Source organism: Acinonyx jubatus, chromosome B4, assembly GCF_027475565.1.
Source record: "Acinonyx jubatus isolate Ajub_Pintada_27869175 chromosome B4, VMU_Ajub_asm_v1.0, whole genome shotgun sequence".
Lineage (NCBI taxonomy): Eukaryota > Metazoa > Chordata > Mammalia > Carnivora > Felidae > Acinonyx > Acinonyx jubatus.
The window spans coordinates 47,217,306-47,233,059 of NC_069387.1; the positions used below are offsets into that span (position 1 = coordinate 47,217,306).

The window sequence follows — 15,754 nt, forward strand, 5'->3', positions numbered from 1 at the left end:
TCTTGGACTTGGGTTTGATGCTTGTGGAGCTAGTTTTGACTACTTCCCACCTAGTACTGTGATGTGTGCCTGTCCTTTCTGCTACTCACTGACCTGCCCTTTCTATAAGCTGCCACCCATTATACTTTCCAGGCTGCACGTGTCTTGCAAGTTGCACACACAAAAGAGGGGCTGCCCTTGTCAGTGATTGTAGGGTAATCAGCATGTCTTGGCTTTAGGGTCATGGCATACAGGTGAGAGGTGTATCAGCAATGGTTTACTGCAGCCAGAGATGTAGCACTTAAGAAAGAAGTTTCTGGGGGCGCCTGGGTGGCGCAGTCGGTTAAGCGTCCGACTTCAGCCAGGTCACGATCTCGCGGTCCGTGAGTTCGAGCCCCGCGTCAGGCTCTGGGCTGATGGCTCAGAGCCTGGAGCCTGTTTCCGATTCTGTGTCGCCCTCTCTCTCTGCCCCTCCCCCGTTCATGCTCTGTCTCTCTCTGTCCCAAAAATAAATAAACGTTGGAAAAAAAAAAAAAAAAGAAAGAAGTTTCTGTACAAGTTGAATACTGACACAGTAGTTTGTGATTACTCTTTTTCCTACAGCTGACACACACGAACTTTTTACCCTACCGGATAGGCATCTTTATCCCCATCTGTCCCTCCAAAGAGGCTGAAAAAGTCACTCCCAAATACTTTTAGGGTACAGAGGATTTTCTGCATTGTTTAAGGATGTAATCTGGTGCCAGACAGCCCTTTTTTTTTCAAAATGTTCTAAATCTCTTTTTCTAGCTCTTGCCGAAATTAAGTGGCTACATCCTGGAGTACCTACCACTGGCTTCCTCTATTTTTTTCTCTACTGTTAATAATTTAGCATCACCTCTTCATTCTATGGACAGAAGTACAAATGCCAAATAAAAACAACTGCAAATTAAACCTTTCCTTAGTGGGGCTTAACCTTGACTATAGATGTGAAATATTTTGGTGATGAATGTCCCTGCTTTTCTTTCAGGTTATAAGAAAGGACTTAAACCTGAATGGTACATAACAATGAATAAATGAAAAATACTTGATAAATATTTGATAAGGATGGCTGCTCCTGATGTTTTAAAACAAAGACAGTGAGAAGAAACTTTTAGGCAGTTAATTCTTGCAAACTGTCTAGAAGTCAACACTGTTAACTCGGGTCAAAACTCCAGAAAATGTTACTAGGAAAAGATCATATTTTAGCCTAGTTGCATAAACTAGATTTGCCTCTCCTGGACACAGGAAATGGAGTATACATTGTGCATATTAATTTTCCAGACAACTGTAGGCTGAGAAGGGAGTCCTGAGGGAGTGGTGTCAAAGGAAATTTGAATACTCTCTCTGTTGAGAAACTGTCTGCTGTTCATTGGCTTGTGTTAAATCATAAAAATTCAACTGAGTACATTTGAAGATCAAATTGGCTTTATTCAACAATTCATGAATCGAGCAACACCCCATCTAGCAAATAGAAAAGACCTCCACTGAGCTGTGGAAAAGGAAAGATTTTTAAAGGCAGAAAGGGGGTGGAGAAAGGAAATCCTTCCTGCATAGAGTACAGTTTCAGGAAAGGTCCCCCTCCTAAGGGGAGCAGAAGTGGAGACTACCTCACTGGTATTGATCAGGTAATTCCAGGTTGACTGGTTAAAAATCACCATCTCTGGAGAGGTAGAAAGTGATGTTATGTTAGACATTAAGTCATGGTTTACCCATGTGGGGCTTAGCACAAGTGACTCTAATTTGGGGCTGTTCTCTCTCTCTCTCTCTCTCTCTCTCTCAAACACTTCCTAATTGGTTTACATCTTCAGAATCCCCTTTTCCACGCTACCACCAATACCTAAACTCTGGGCACCCCTGCCCTGCCCTCTCTGGGCAGCCAGCAGATCCTTCCCTTAAAACTGATTCTCTCAAGCCTCAATCCATCAGTCTTACTGCCCTGGAGGCTAGAACACATTTCAGGCTCATCAAAGCTTTCTCTCAACAAAGGTGGTTCTCCCCTTAGGGGTAATTGCATACCACTTCTAAGAAAAGAGTAGGTTCTGAATTGGTCCCAAAGCAAAAACAAAACCAAACAAAACTGTGAACTTGCCAGTGGGGGTTTGTGTGTGGGAAATGTTACCTACAAAACATGAAACATCAGATTAACTTTGCCACTTTGCCATCATCTACATACATACTTTTTGAGAGGAAAGGTTGTGGTCATGAAATTTTATACTGGGTTAATTTTAGTTCATGTATTAAGGTAACAGATATTAAAGGACTCAGAAAATAGAACTTCTCTGAATCATTTTTGAAAAAATTACTTTGATAGTCTTCGACTGATAGAGTTGACTATTTTCGACTCAGAAAATAAAACTTCTCTGAATCATTTTTGAAAAAATTACTTTGATAGTCTTCGACTGACTGACATGTCAAAATTCAGGCCAGAAGAATGGGGAAGACATAATGTAAAAATTGAGAGGGGGATCTTTCACTCAGTTTGGTAATTCAAGACCCCAAATTCAGGCATCAGGTTCGTGGTGTTCTCAGCTGGGCTCCACAAGCTAGGGGCAGGGTGGCCTCAGGGCTTCCTTCGCCAAGACTGTGTTTTCTTTCTGCTTCCTCTTCTTGTCCTGTGACACAAGGTGCATTTCTCAAGCTGCATACTTCATAGCACAGGGCAGATTACTTCCTCGCTGTGGTTGATAACCATTTAAAGCACAAGTCGATGCTTTTCTGGTCAGCACTTGCTACCAAGCAACTTGGTTGGAACGCTAGGTCAACAAGAATTACCTAACAGAAGCAACGTTGCATAAAAACCATAATGGCCATTTTCATTGCCAAATAAATTGAGCAATGATTTTCTACATCCTTATAACTCCTCTTGATAACGAGTCATGCTTTTAAAAATTGGCTCTGAAAAGCAAATGACTCAGGGGCAATCTATTAACAGTCCCAGAGCCCATCCTCTTACTGTTTATCTTCTAGGGAATGATGTTATTAACTAGGCTTTGGTAGTGTGGGATCTTTGGCTGAGCTAAACTAGAATTCATGTTTGAATGTGTCTGATGCATGCATGAGCCCATATGTAGTCACCTACGCGAGGTGGTTTGTACTGAAGAAGGATACTGGACAACTAGGTTTGTGTGTGGGCTCTTGGGGAAAAGCAGAACGGGTGGGGAAAAGGAAGAAGGGAGGGAGAGAAAAGCATGATGTCTCGCCATAACTTGCCTGCCTTGTTAACTTGATTTGAGCTCTCAAGAGAAAGGGGCTTTAGGCAGAGGCAGAAAAAGCAAATGTCAAGGAGTTTGTGAGATTTGGGGCCATTAGATCATTGTGCCAGATGACAGCAGGGGCTGTGCAGTGGGGAAGAGAATACTTTCCTTGTTCGCATGGCTTCCACTAAGTATAAACTGCAGGGAGGACCAAATTGCATTGACCTTGTTGAGATAAAATGCATCCTATGGTCAAGCCCCACCATGATACCATGAGCAGAGCCCCAAAACTAAATAGTTTAATATAAGGGACATGCTTGTGCAAGGTTAATGAAATGGGAATGTGGCTGGAAGAAGGATGGGACTTAATTGACAATTGTACCAAACCTGAATTTGTCTCACTGCATGCATAAGTTGTTACATATTCAAATGGATACAAATTTTAAATGGGGTGGAGAAGGGGAAGCCGGCTAAGCAAAGGAAAGAATTACAAGAGTGTGTTGTAATGCATGCTTCTGTGTTGCAGGATTTGAGGTGATTTTTCCCCATGTCCGTATTTCCCAAAATTTTTTATGACAAGAACATAGTAGTTTTGTCATCTAAAAATTTTATTTTTATTTTAAAATATCCACAGGAAATTTCATTTTATATATAAAAGTGAAGATATTTGACGGTGTCCTGACTGAACAAATCTTCTAAATAGACTGTAAGTAGAATCAGGAGTTTTAAATTGGCTATTGTATACTTTGAAACATAAGCATGTTTGCTGGCTTTGTTGTTGTTGTTTTCAAGCCCACACCCAACGTGGGGCTTGAACTCACAACCCTGAGATTAAGAGATGCACGCTCTACCAACTGAGCCAGCCAAGCACCTGCCCTAAAGTATATATTCGATCAAGCTTTTTCACTTTGAATGAACATATTAACAGTTTAAGTCATGTTATTTTTGTAGTTGTTGTTACACTTTTTTTCAAAGCCTCTTCAATGCCAAAAGCAACAGTTGAAGGTATAAATCATCTAGGAAGCATTTTCAAAATGCTCATGGTAGCTTAATGCCCCTTATCAGTCTGATCTTCTCTGGGCTGGGATTTTAAAAACTTCCCAAAAGATTCAAATTCCCCCTAGCCTGTGCTGTGGAAAGCCAACAGCCTATATAAGAAAGTTCAAATCACGATATGACTCTATCTATGCCTTTCTATCTCATTTCGTTTCTCCTGGGTGAACCCTCTTCTGGTCTACAACAGGTCTGAAACATCTTGCCCTTTCTTTCCATTTTTGATGAGCTTGTTCTCCTAGCTTATTCCTTTCTACCCTTCCTTTCCAAACCAAGCTGTCATTTAAGGCTCAGCTCTAGGCCCAAATTGGCTCTGTTCAACAAGCACTTTGGAGGGCTTAGTAAAAAATGAGTCACTGTGCTAGATACTGCTCAATGAGAAGGTTTGTAGCTACTGCCCCGGAAGAAGAACTTACTACCTGGCAGTGGGATTTGGGTAAGTACACAGATTACTACAATGCCAGACAGAATAATACTAAGTGCCACACAGGTACGAGTTGTATGAGGTGCAAAGAGGGTAGAATGAGCTTTATCTCGAAGTTGCTTTGATCTGTGTTCACTTTTTCCTGCCTTAAATTATTGTTGTACTTATTTATAGCACTAATTTTGGCCCTTATTTTCTTTTTTATGTGTGTTTTATGTGGGTGTACTCTCCTTAAATAACTCGAAATCAAAGGCAACTCTTAAATGAATTTTGTTTTCCCCCAGGGTAGCCCAAAATAGTGGGATACCTGGGTTGCATGGAATTGAATCCCAACGTAGGTGGATTATCCAACAGCATGGATGGTGGGAATGCAATGGCTCCACCAGGGGAATGAACTTGAAGTGCCCCACACTCTAAAAAAGAGACTTGGGGCGCCTGAGTGGCTCAGTCAGTTAACCGTCCCACTCTTGATTTCAGCTCAGGTCATGATCTTAGGGTCATGAGATGAAGCTCTGTGTCGGGCTCTGTGCTGAATGTGGAGTCTGCTTAAGACTCTCTCACTCCCGTTCTCTCTGCCCCTCCTCCCTCTTGAAAAATATAATAAAACTAAAAAATAAAATAAAAAAATAAAAAAGAGACTCCACTAAGCCTTTCCAAATAAACAGTAAGCTAAGTAAAAGCAGAAAGATTGCTCTGTAATCTCCAAGACTGGTCTCCCGGTCTTCCTTTCATCCAAATTGCTTCACTAGCTTCAGATGGAGAAATTCTGATGCTCTTAAGAGAATGAGTTTGCCTTTCTATTTGTTATTGCTTTCCATGCAACACCGCCTTTTGACACAGGATTTGATGGCTTAGGACCTCACTTATTTTTACATCCCTCCTTGTCTCCCTTATTTTGGTCAGTGTGGCTTCAAGAACCAAATCATATGATTTCAAATCTTAACTTTGCCACTAACTTCAGTTTGCAGGTATATTTATCTCTTTGCCTTTGTTTTCTCCTCTATATAATGGGAATTATAATGTTAGTACCTACCTCATAGGCATTTTGTGAGTTCAGAGAACTAAAGTGATTTGACAATATCCACGTAACATAACATTTCACAAGTGCTCTCTTGATCCAGTTTTGGAGTCAGAGCTAGAAATTCTCCATTCCTCTTCCAGGTAGTTTGCTAAGCCCCTACCCTAGTTACTTCCCTTGTTAGGTTCTAACACCCCTGGGTTACAGTATCCAGTATCCAACTGCCAGAGGCTCCCGAATACTAACACCCAGGGATGGCCTGCTCTTTGGGCCCATGGAGTTATTAAAAATACCCAGTCCCTAGAAAGACACAAAACCTAGCTGACATCACTCTGTTGGCCACAAAAACTATCCTTTCAGCTCTGCTGGCTGGCTCAGTCCCAGGTACAAACTGCTGTGTGACTTGCCTGGCAGCCTTCTCTAGTTTGAAGCTGTGACAAAGTTCTGCCTTTTGTCCGAGGGTCACTGTGCTAAGTCTGGCCATCCAAAGAACCTATAATCATACCTGATATCATATAATTATGAAATAAATGGATACATGTAAAGCACTCAATAAATGTTACTTTTTTTTTTTTTTTTTTTTACAAAAAAAGGGCTTTCTATATTCCCAATTTCTGGAGATTCTGTGTACACAAATGATGCAAGACAATTCCTTTTAAGAATTCAAACTATTGAATCTTTAGATTGGAGCTAATCTCAGTAGGAAAGTACCTTTTTGCTTTAATTCAGTTTTAACTTTATTGTATTCCAATATATCACCCCAAAATAGGCCTCTTTGAAGTAAAAATTATTTTGATCTGAAGGCAATTAAGAAGCAGTAAATGCAGAAAAAAGGCCTCCTTTTCTGCACGAAGGCAGGAAATAAATTCTCCTTTTACTGGAAACAGACTTTATTGGCACCAGAAGAGGTGACAGAGAGGGCACCAGAAGAATTTGCAAACAAAACTTGTTAAACGAATCCTTATTTAAGGAGGACAGGGACCACCTAGTTCTCGTTGGACTGTCCCCAGCCCAAACCCCTTTGTCTTATCAACTTTTCACCCATTTATTGTTTCTTTGTCCTAAAGATGTAAAAGCTTCCTACTCTGGTCACTTCTCCAGGTTTTATTCTCTTGTGAAGGCTTCCATGTACGTGGAGAAATTCAACAAAATTTGTGTGCTTTTCTCCTGTTAATCTGTCTTGGTCAGTTTAATTTCCAGTCCCAGCCAGGGACCTTGAGAAAGTCAAGAAGAAGTTTTCCTTCCTCTATAATATCACCATGGAAAATACAATGTATGCATCCAAAATGCAGCTTAGATATAATTCTAAAAAGTATTATGGAAATTTTTACACTTAAACAAAATCGGAATAAAAAACACAGGTACCGTCACCAACTTCAATAATTTGGCCAATATTCATCCAGACCTCATATCCGCATCCCACTTAAGCTAGAGACCATTTTCTAAAAACATAATAATGCCATTATAATACATAAAAAAATTAACAGCAATTCCTTAATATCATCAACTACTCAGTTTCCGGATTTCCCCAATTACCTCCTAGATTTCCTTCTTTCTTTCTTTCTTTCTTTCTTTCTTCCTTCCTTCCTTCCTTCCTTCCTTCCTTCCTTCCTTCCTTCCTTCCTTCTTTGGATTGGGATCCGGACAGAGTCTACTCGGCATAGACTACACTTCATTAATATGTGTCTTAAGTCACTTTTAATGTATCACTTCCCTTTCATATTTTTTTCCTTACAATTTATTTGTCAGAGATACCAGGCTGCTGTCCTGTAGAGTTGCCATATTCTCACTTTTGCTGAATGGATCTATGTTGTATCAGTCAAAAAAAAAAAAGCATTGTTGAGGTCTCATTGACATAAAATAACCACACATATTTAGAGCGTACAGTTTAAAGTGTACATACATTTTCACATAGTATACACATATGAAACCATCATCACTCTAAAGATAAAGAATCTATCACGTAGAAATTTCCCACCTTTCCTTAGTAATCCCTCCCTCCCACCCCTTCCAACTGTCCCATCTGGAACAATTAATCAGTTTTATGCCACTGTGATGTTCATTTTCTAGAATTCTACGTAAATGGAATCCTGCAGGATGTATTCTTTTTATATGACTACTATCACAGCGTTCTTTGAGATCTATCCCATGTTCTTTTTTATATTGCCAAGTAATATTCCAATGTATGGATAGACCATGATTTGCTTACTCATTTACTATTTATGGACACTTGTGTTATTTCCAGTTTGGGGCTATTCTAAATAAAAATTCTGTGAACATACGCATACAAGTCTTTGTGTAGGCATTGGCTTCCATTTATCTTGGGAAAATAATTAGGGGTAAAATAGACAAGTTACGTGATAGGTATACATTTAACTTTTTAGGAATTTGCAAACTGATTTTCAAAGTGGTTGTACCATTTTACATTTCCACCAGCAGGATATGAGTATTCTAGTTCCTTCATATACTAGTCAACACTTGTATGGTCAGTCTTTAATTTTAGCCTTTCTAATAGATGCGTAGTAGTATCTCACTGTGGTTTCAATTTACATTTTCCTAATGAAGAAAGATATTGAGCATCTTTTTTTTTTCTATTTATTTTGATTTTCTAATATTTTATAATAATATATATAATATAATATAATATTATAATAAATAATATAATACTATATATTATATAATAATAAATAATATAATATAATAATATAAATACTATTTCTAATATTTTCTATATTATTTTCTATTTATTATTCTATTTATTTCTATTTATTTATAGAAATAAGTTTATTTCTATTTATTCAATTTATTTATTTATTTTGAGAGAGCATGAGCAGGGGAGGGAAAGAAAGAGTGGGGGAGATAATCCCAAGCAGGCTCTACACTGTCAGCATGGAGCTCGATGTGGAACTTGAACAGACAACTGTGAGATCATGACCTGAGCTGAAATCAAGAGTCGGACACTTAACCTACTGAGTCACCCAGGCACCCCGATGTTGAGCATCTTTTAATCTTCGGTGAAATATCAAATCTTTTGTTCATTTTTAAATTATTTTTGTTTCCTTGTTACTAAGTTGTTTTTTAATTGTGATAAGATCGCATAACATAAGATCATCCTCTCAACAAATTTTTAAGTATGTGGTATGGTATTAACTTTGAGCACAACGTGGTACAGTGGATCTCTACAACTTTTTCATCCTGCTTAATTGAAACTTGATACCCATTTAACAGCACCTCTCCATTTCCCCCTCTTCCCAGCTCCTGACAACCATGATTCTACTCTCTGTTTCTACGAGCCTATTTTACACACCTCACATGAGTGGAATTAGGCAGTATTTGTTTTTCTGTGACTGGCTTATTTCATTTAACATAATGTTCTCAATGTTCATCCAAGTTGTTGCATATGGCAGGATTTCTTCCTTTTCAAAGGCCGAATAATATTCCACTGTATGTACATTCCACATTTTGAATCCATTCAACTATAGATACATTTAGATTGTTTCCACCTCTTGGCTATTATGAATAATGCTGCAGTGAACATGGGAGTGTGAATATTTCTTTAAGATTCTGATTTCAATTCTTTCGGATAAATACCCAGAAGTAGAATTGCTGGATCATTTGGTAGTTTGATTTTTAATTTTTTTTGAGGAACATCCATGCTGTTTTCCATAACTGCTGCACCATTTTACATTCCTAACACCAGTGCAGAGGGTTTCAATTTCCCTGCAATCTCACCAACACTTGCTATTTTTAATAATATCCATCCCAAGAGGTGTGAGCTGATATCTTATTGTAGTTTTGGTTTTCATTTCTTTGATGATCTGAACATCTTTTCATATAGCTCTTGGCTATTTGTATGTCTTCCTTGGAGGTATGCCTATTCAAGTTTTTGGCCCATTTTTAAATAGAGTTATGAGGTTTGTTGTTGTTGTTTTGCTATTGAGTTTCAGGAGTTCTTATATATTTTGGATATTAACCCCTTATCAGATATGTGGTTTATAAGTATTTTCCTCTATTCCATAGGATGCCTTCTTGCTATTGATTTGTTTCCTTTGCTATGCAGCTTTTAGTTTGATGTAGTTCCACAGGTATATTTGTTGCTTGTGCTTTTGGTGTCATAGTGAAGAAATTGTTGCTAATACCAATTTCATGAAACTTTCCCCTTATGTTTTCTCCTGGGAGTTTTTGGTTTTAGATGTTGTGTTTAAGTCTTTAATTCATTTTACATTGATTTTTGTGTATGATATTTCCAGATATATTCTTGAATACATTTTCCCAATGTGTATTCTTGGTATCCTTATCAAAAATCAATTGACTGTGTATGCATAGATTTATTTCTGGGCTCTCTATAATCTTCCATTAGTCTATATGTCTGCCTTTATGCCAGTACCATACAGTTTTAATTACTGTAACTATGTGACATATTTTGAAATCAGAAAGCATGATGCCTCTAACTTTGTGTTTCTCTTTCAACATTGTTTTGGCTATTCAGGATCCTTTTGGATCCATATGAATTTCAGTATTGTTTTTACTATTTTTGCAAAAAGTGCCAGTGATATGGGATTTCTTTCTGTTTATTTATGCCTTCCTTAATTTCTTTCATTAATGTTTTATAGTTTTCGATGTATAAGTCTTTCACCTTCTGGTTAAGTTTATTTCTAAGTATTTTATTGTTATTGATGCTATTGTAAATGGGATTTAAAAAATATTTTTTATTTAAAAAATTCTTCTAATTTTTTTTATTTTTGAGAAAGAAACTGAATGTGAGTGGAGGAGGGGCAGAGAGAGAGGGAGACACAGAATCTGAATCAGGCTCCGGGCTTTGAGCTGTTGGCACAGAGCCCAAAACAGGGCTCAAACTCACAGACTGAGAGATCGTGATCTGAGCTGATATCAAGAGTCTGAAGTTTAACTGACTGAGCCACCCAGTCACCCCAGGGGATTGTTTTTTAAATATCCTGTTCAGATTTCATTGTATAGAAATGCAACTGATTTTTGTATGTTAATTTTGTATCCTGCAACTTTATTGAATTTTTTAGTACCAACGGTTTTTCAGTGGTCTTTAGGATTTCCTACCTATAAGATAATACCATCCGCAAACAGGTAAGTTTACTTCTTTTCCATTTATTTCTTTTTGCCTTTTATTTCTTCTTGCCTAACTGCTCTGCCTAGGACTTCCAGTACTATGTTGAATGAAAGTGGCAAGAGCGGCCATCCTTGTCGTATTCCTGATCTTAGAGGAAGAGTTTCAGTTTTTCATTGTTGAGTATGATGTTAGCTGTGAGCTTTTCATATATAGCCTCTGTTATGTTGATGCAATTTCCTTCTACTTCTACTTTGTTGAGAGTTATTAATCATGCAAGTATGTTGAATTTTGTCAAGTGTCTTTTCTGCATCTATTGAGATGATCAGCTATTTTTTCCCTTTACCCTGTTAATGTGGTATATCACATTGATTTGGTTATGTTCAACTGAACTTGCATCCTAGGGAAAATTCCCATTTGGTTATGTATGTGATCCTTTTAATATATTGTCAAATTTAGTTTGCTTTTATTTTGTTGAGTATCTTTTTCATCTTTTCCTTTCAGCCTCTGTATGTCCTTAAAGTGAGTTTCTTGGAGACAGCATATAGTTGGATCTTTTTGTTTGTTTCCCTTTAAACAACTCTATGTATTTTGACTGGGGAGTTTAATGTATTTACATTTAAGTAATTATTGATAGAGAAGGACTTCTTATTGCCATTTTATGAATTGTGTGATATTATCTTGTAAGTCTTTTGTCCCTTCTTCTCTCTTTTGCTGTCTTCCCTTGTGGTTCATTAATTTTTAAATTTATTATTATTATTCTTTTAATAACATGCTTTGATTGCTTTCTCATTTCCTCACTTTCTTTGCTGTATTTTCTATAGGTATTTTCTTTGTAATTACCATGGAGCTTACATAAAACTTCTTAAACTTTTAACATTCTGCTTTAAGTTGACAAAAACTTCAATCACAAAACTATACCTTTATGTCTCCCCCTAAAACACTTTATGTTATAGATGTCAAATATTACAACCTTTTTTTTTTTACTGTGTATCTACTGCATGTATTTTTATAGTCATAGTTTTTTTTGTACTTTTGTATTTTAACTTGTACACTTGAACTAAAAGTGATATATACACCACCATTACAGTATTACAGGTTCTGCATTGCTATACATGTTTACATTTACCAGCAAGTTTTATGGTTCATACCCCTCCCTCATATGCTTTTGTGTTGCTGTTTAGAATCCTTTTGTTTCAAGTTGAAGAACTTCCTTCAGCATATCTCGTAAGTCTGCTTTAGAAATTTTCTCTTTGTCTTTAGCTTTTGACAGTTTGATTATAATGTGTGTCAGTATGGACTTCTTCAGATTCATCTTTTTTTGTTTGTTTGTTTTTTTTGGAGACTGTTGAGCTTCTTGGAGCAGAGGTCCATATCCTTCCTAAATTTGAAAGTTTTTGAGCATTCTTTTTTAACATAGCTTTCTGGCCAATTCTCTTTCTTTTTTTCTGGGATTCCCATAGTACTGGTCCATTTGATGGTCTACCATAAGCCCCATGAACTTTTCATTCTTCTTTTTCCTCTGACTGGATAATTTCAAATGACCTTTCTGAATTCACCCCTTCTTTCTTCTGCTTGCTCATCTGCTGTTGAACCCCTCCAGTCAATTTTTCAGATCAACTGTTGTATTCTTTGGCTTCAAGTTTTCTGTTTTGTTCTTTTCGATATTTTCTGTCTCTTTGTTGAAATTTTCATTTTTTCCATGCATCGTTAGCCTGAACTCACTGAGCATTTTTATGATAGTTATTTTGAATTCTTTCTGACATAATTCATATATCTCCATTTTATCAGGGTCAGTTTCTGGAGATTTAGCTTGTTCCTTTTGGGGGGGGCACATTTCCCTGTTTTTCTTTGTTTTCCTTGACTCTGTTTTGGTATCATCCACCTCTCCCGATCTTCCTGGACTGGCTTCATACAGGAGGAGACTGTCACTGTCAGCCCTGCCAGAGAAATATGGGGGGTGGCGCTCTCAAATCTTTGTTTATATGCCTTCCCTTCCCTTGTATGTTTAAATTCCCAGAGGGACTTGCTGGTTTCTTTTTGCAGGATTTTATAATCCCTTCCTCCCGCTGATATCTGTCTGCTATACCATAGATCTTCTGGAGCAGCAGCACACCCATGACCTTGTCCTCAGTGATCCCCAGAGGTCTAGAGTATGCCAGGTCCCATCCGTGCTCAGAGATAGGTAAGACTGGAACCAGCTCTCAGGCAGTCACCTAAAAAGTCTGAAAGTTGTATATATATTTCTGTCTTCTCTTTTCCTCATCAGGGATAATCTTGGAGCTGGGGATCTTCCTGATTGGGCTGTGCTGAATCATGGGTAGGAGCTGTCGTGAGTAAGTAAATGCCATTCCAAACCTTTGCCTTTATCCTCAGCAGCCACCAGTCATCTAGAGTGTGCTTGGTCTCATCAACATTCTTTTTTTTTTAATGTTTGTTTATTTATTTATTTCGAGAGAGAGAGTCCGCACCCGCATGTGTGCATGAACAAGGGAAGGGCAGAGAGGGGAAGAGAGAGAATCCAAAGCAGGCTCCATGCTGTCAGTGTAGAACCTGACACGGGGCTCAATCTCACGAATCGTGAGATCATGACCTGAGCCAAAATCAACAGTCTGGCACTTAACTGACTGAGCAAACCAGGTGCCCCTCATCAACATTCTCAGAAGCAATCAGGTAAGACAGAAACCAGTCCCTTGGACACTCCTGCAAAAGTTAGACTGTTGGGTGCAAGGTCCACCTCTCCCTCCTTAGAGAGCAAAGCTAGGATATGAGGATTTCTACTCGCTCACAGTACACTGAGCCAGGAGGAGGGTCTATGGGAAATGTGTATATGCTAGTCCAAACTGCTGCCTGCATGCCAGTCCCAATAAGGGGCTGCCTCTTTTCTCAGTGGCTCCCAGTCTGGGGCCCTCACCTGTTAGTGCTCAAGTTCAAGTAAGACAGAAACCAGTCTCTTGGGCAGTCTTCAGAAGAGTGAGAATGTTGGATGTATCATCCAGTCCTTTTCTTCCCTCCCCAGGAACAAGTTGGGATGAGGGTTTCCTCCCAGCTGGGCAGTGCTGTGCCAGAGGGGAAGGATCATGGTGCCTTGAGGTTCCCACTGGCTTTGATGTGGATGGTTTTGCACTCGCTCATGGTGCAGGAGCCTCTCATCTGGTTCCTGGATTTCTCACAAAGGGAATTGGTCTGTGTATTATTGTTGAATTGATGGGTCTGTGGGAGGAAGGAAGGTCCAGAGCTTTCTGCCATCCTGCTGATGTCACTCAGTATTAATTCTTCTTATTGAGTTTTGAGAGTTCTTTATATATTACAGATATAAGACTTTTTACTAGATATCTGATTTGCAAAAATTATCTTGCAGTCTATGGTTTCCCTTTTCATTTTTGTTAACAGTGTCTTGAAAGAGCAGAAGGTCTTAATTTGTATGAAGTCCAATGTTTTCATCTATAAATGTTCTACATTTAGGTCTACAATCCTTTTTGAATTATTTTTTGTTACACGATGCAAGATACTGATGAATATTTTTCCTTCCTCCCTCTTCTTCTACCTCCCCCTACCCTTTACCCCTCCCTCATTTGTTCATTTTTTTTTTTTTTGTCCAACCCCTTCAGTGTAGTTATGCCATTCACCCATGATACATTTAAATAGTTTTATTGTTGTTGTTATCCTGGTTTTAGTATGGTCTCCCTCCTCAATCCTGGTCGATTTAAATTACATGTATTCTCTGAGTAGATGAAACACTAACATGGTTCTCAAATTCAGAAAACAGAAAGTTACACCCACAGAAGTGTCACATCTCCCCTCCCCTCCCTTCTACCTGCTCCAATTCCCATATTTTTTATAGCCCATTCCCATATACTTCCTATAGAGAACCAATCTTCTAAGGTTTTGGTTTATCCTTCCTGTTTCTTTTTCACAAATAAGCTGATATATGTATATTTTATTTTTCCTTCTTTTTAACGGAAAGCTATCATACTAAATACTCTTTTACACATTGCTATTTTCGCTTAAAAATGCATCCACAACTGTTCATAGAGACCATCATTTCTTACAGCATTTTCTGGATGACCACAATTTATTCCACAGTTCCCGATGTATGAGCATTTAGGTTGTTTCCAGTGTTTTTGCAATTACAAACAACACTGCAATGTGCATATGTATTGGAGGTGTATCTTCAATGGAAGACTGTTGGAGGTGTATCTTCAGTGTAAATTCCTAGCGGTGGGATTGCTGGGTCAAAAAGTAAGTCCACATGTAGTTTTGTTATCCTAACTTGTGTGCCAAGGCCTCCTCTAAGAGGGTGTACCAGTTTGTATTTCCACCACCCAATAACAGAATGCCTCCTTCCACAAAGTCTTGTCAACAGAATAGGTGACAATCTGATAGTATTTTTTTTTTTTGCCCTACAAAATTTTGTGTCTTTGCATAGTCACATTTATAAATATTTAATTTATTGCCTCTGGATTTTGATTGTTTAATAATTTTTATAATTTCAAAGCTTTCCCTACAGTAATGTTATTTTCTTTCTTTGCTCTTTTTTTCTTTTAGAGAGAGAGGGAGAAAGGGAGTGCATGAGTGGGGCATGGGGGCAGAGGGAGAGGGAGAGGGAGAGAGAAAATCCCAAGCAGGCTCCATGCTCAGTGTGGAGCCCTCCCTTATGCTAATGTTAAACAAATCATTTGTGTTTTATTCTAATACTTGTATGGCTTCCTTTTTTACTTTTATTTTCCTATTACATTTGAAGCTTATTCTTGTGTACCGCATTAGGCAGGGATATAATTTTATTTTTTTCCCAAATGGTCAAACAGTTGTCCCAGCATCATTTATTACCCAGTGGTAATAAATGGTCCATCTTTGTCATACACTAATTTCTATGTGTACTTGAGTTTATTCCATTCCATTGGTCCATCTATCTATTTATGTTCCATTCCTCACACTTGAAATTATAGAGCCTTTACACTGTATTTTAATATTTGGTTGAGCTA

At 38.1% G+C, this 15,754-nt stretch overlaps 2 long non-coding RNA genes across 4 annotated transcripts in view; one reads left to right on the plus strand and one right to left on the minus strand.

The window, feature by feature from the left end:
- Window positions 1–15,754, plus strand: part of LOC113592978 (uncharacterized) — a 31,070-nt gene that overhangs the window by 4,348 nt on the left and 10,968 nt on the right. The window contains exons 2-4 of one of the 3 annotated variants that reach the window (XR_008300124.1): window positions 3,829–3,900; window positions 12,864–12,954; window positions 13,039–13,105. This is a non-coding gene — a long non-coding RNA (uncharacterized LOC113592978). Of the gene's footprint in view, window positions 1–3,828; window positions 3,901–9,250; window positions 11,997–12,863; window positions 12,955–13,038; window positions 13,106–15,754 lie in introns of those variants that run through there. The other 2 variants (XR_008300125.1, XR_008300126.1) reach the window with 2 other exon arrangements.
- Window positions 7,314–15,754, minus strand: part of LOC113592979 (uncharacterized) — a 34,203-nt gene continuing 25,762 nt past the window's right edge. The window contains exon 7 of the long non-coding RNA XR_008300123.1: window positions 7,314–7,494. This is a non-coding gene — a long non-coding RNA (uncharacterized LOC113592979). The remainder of the gene's footprint in view (window positions 7,495–15,754) is intronic.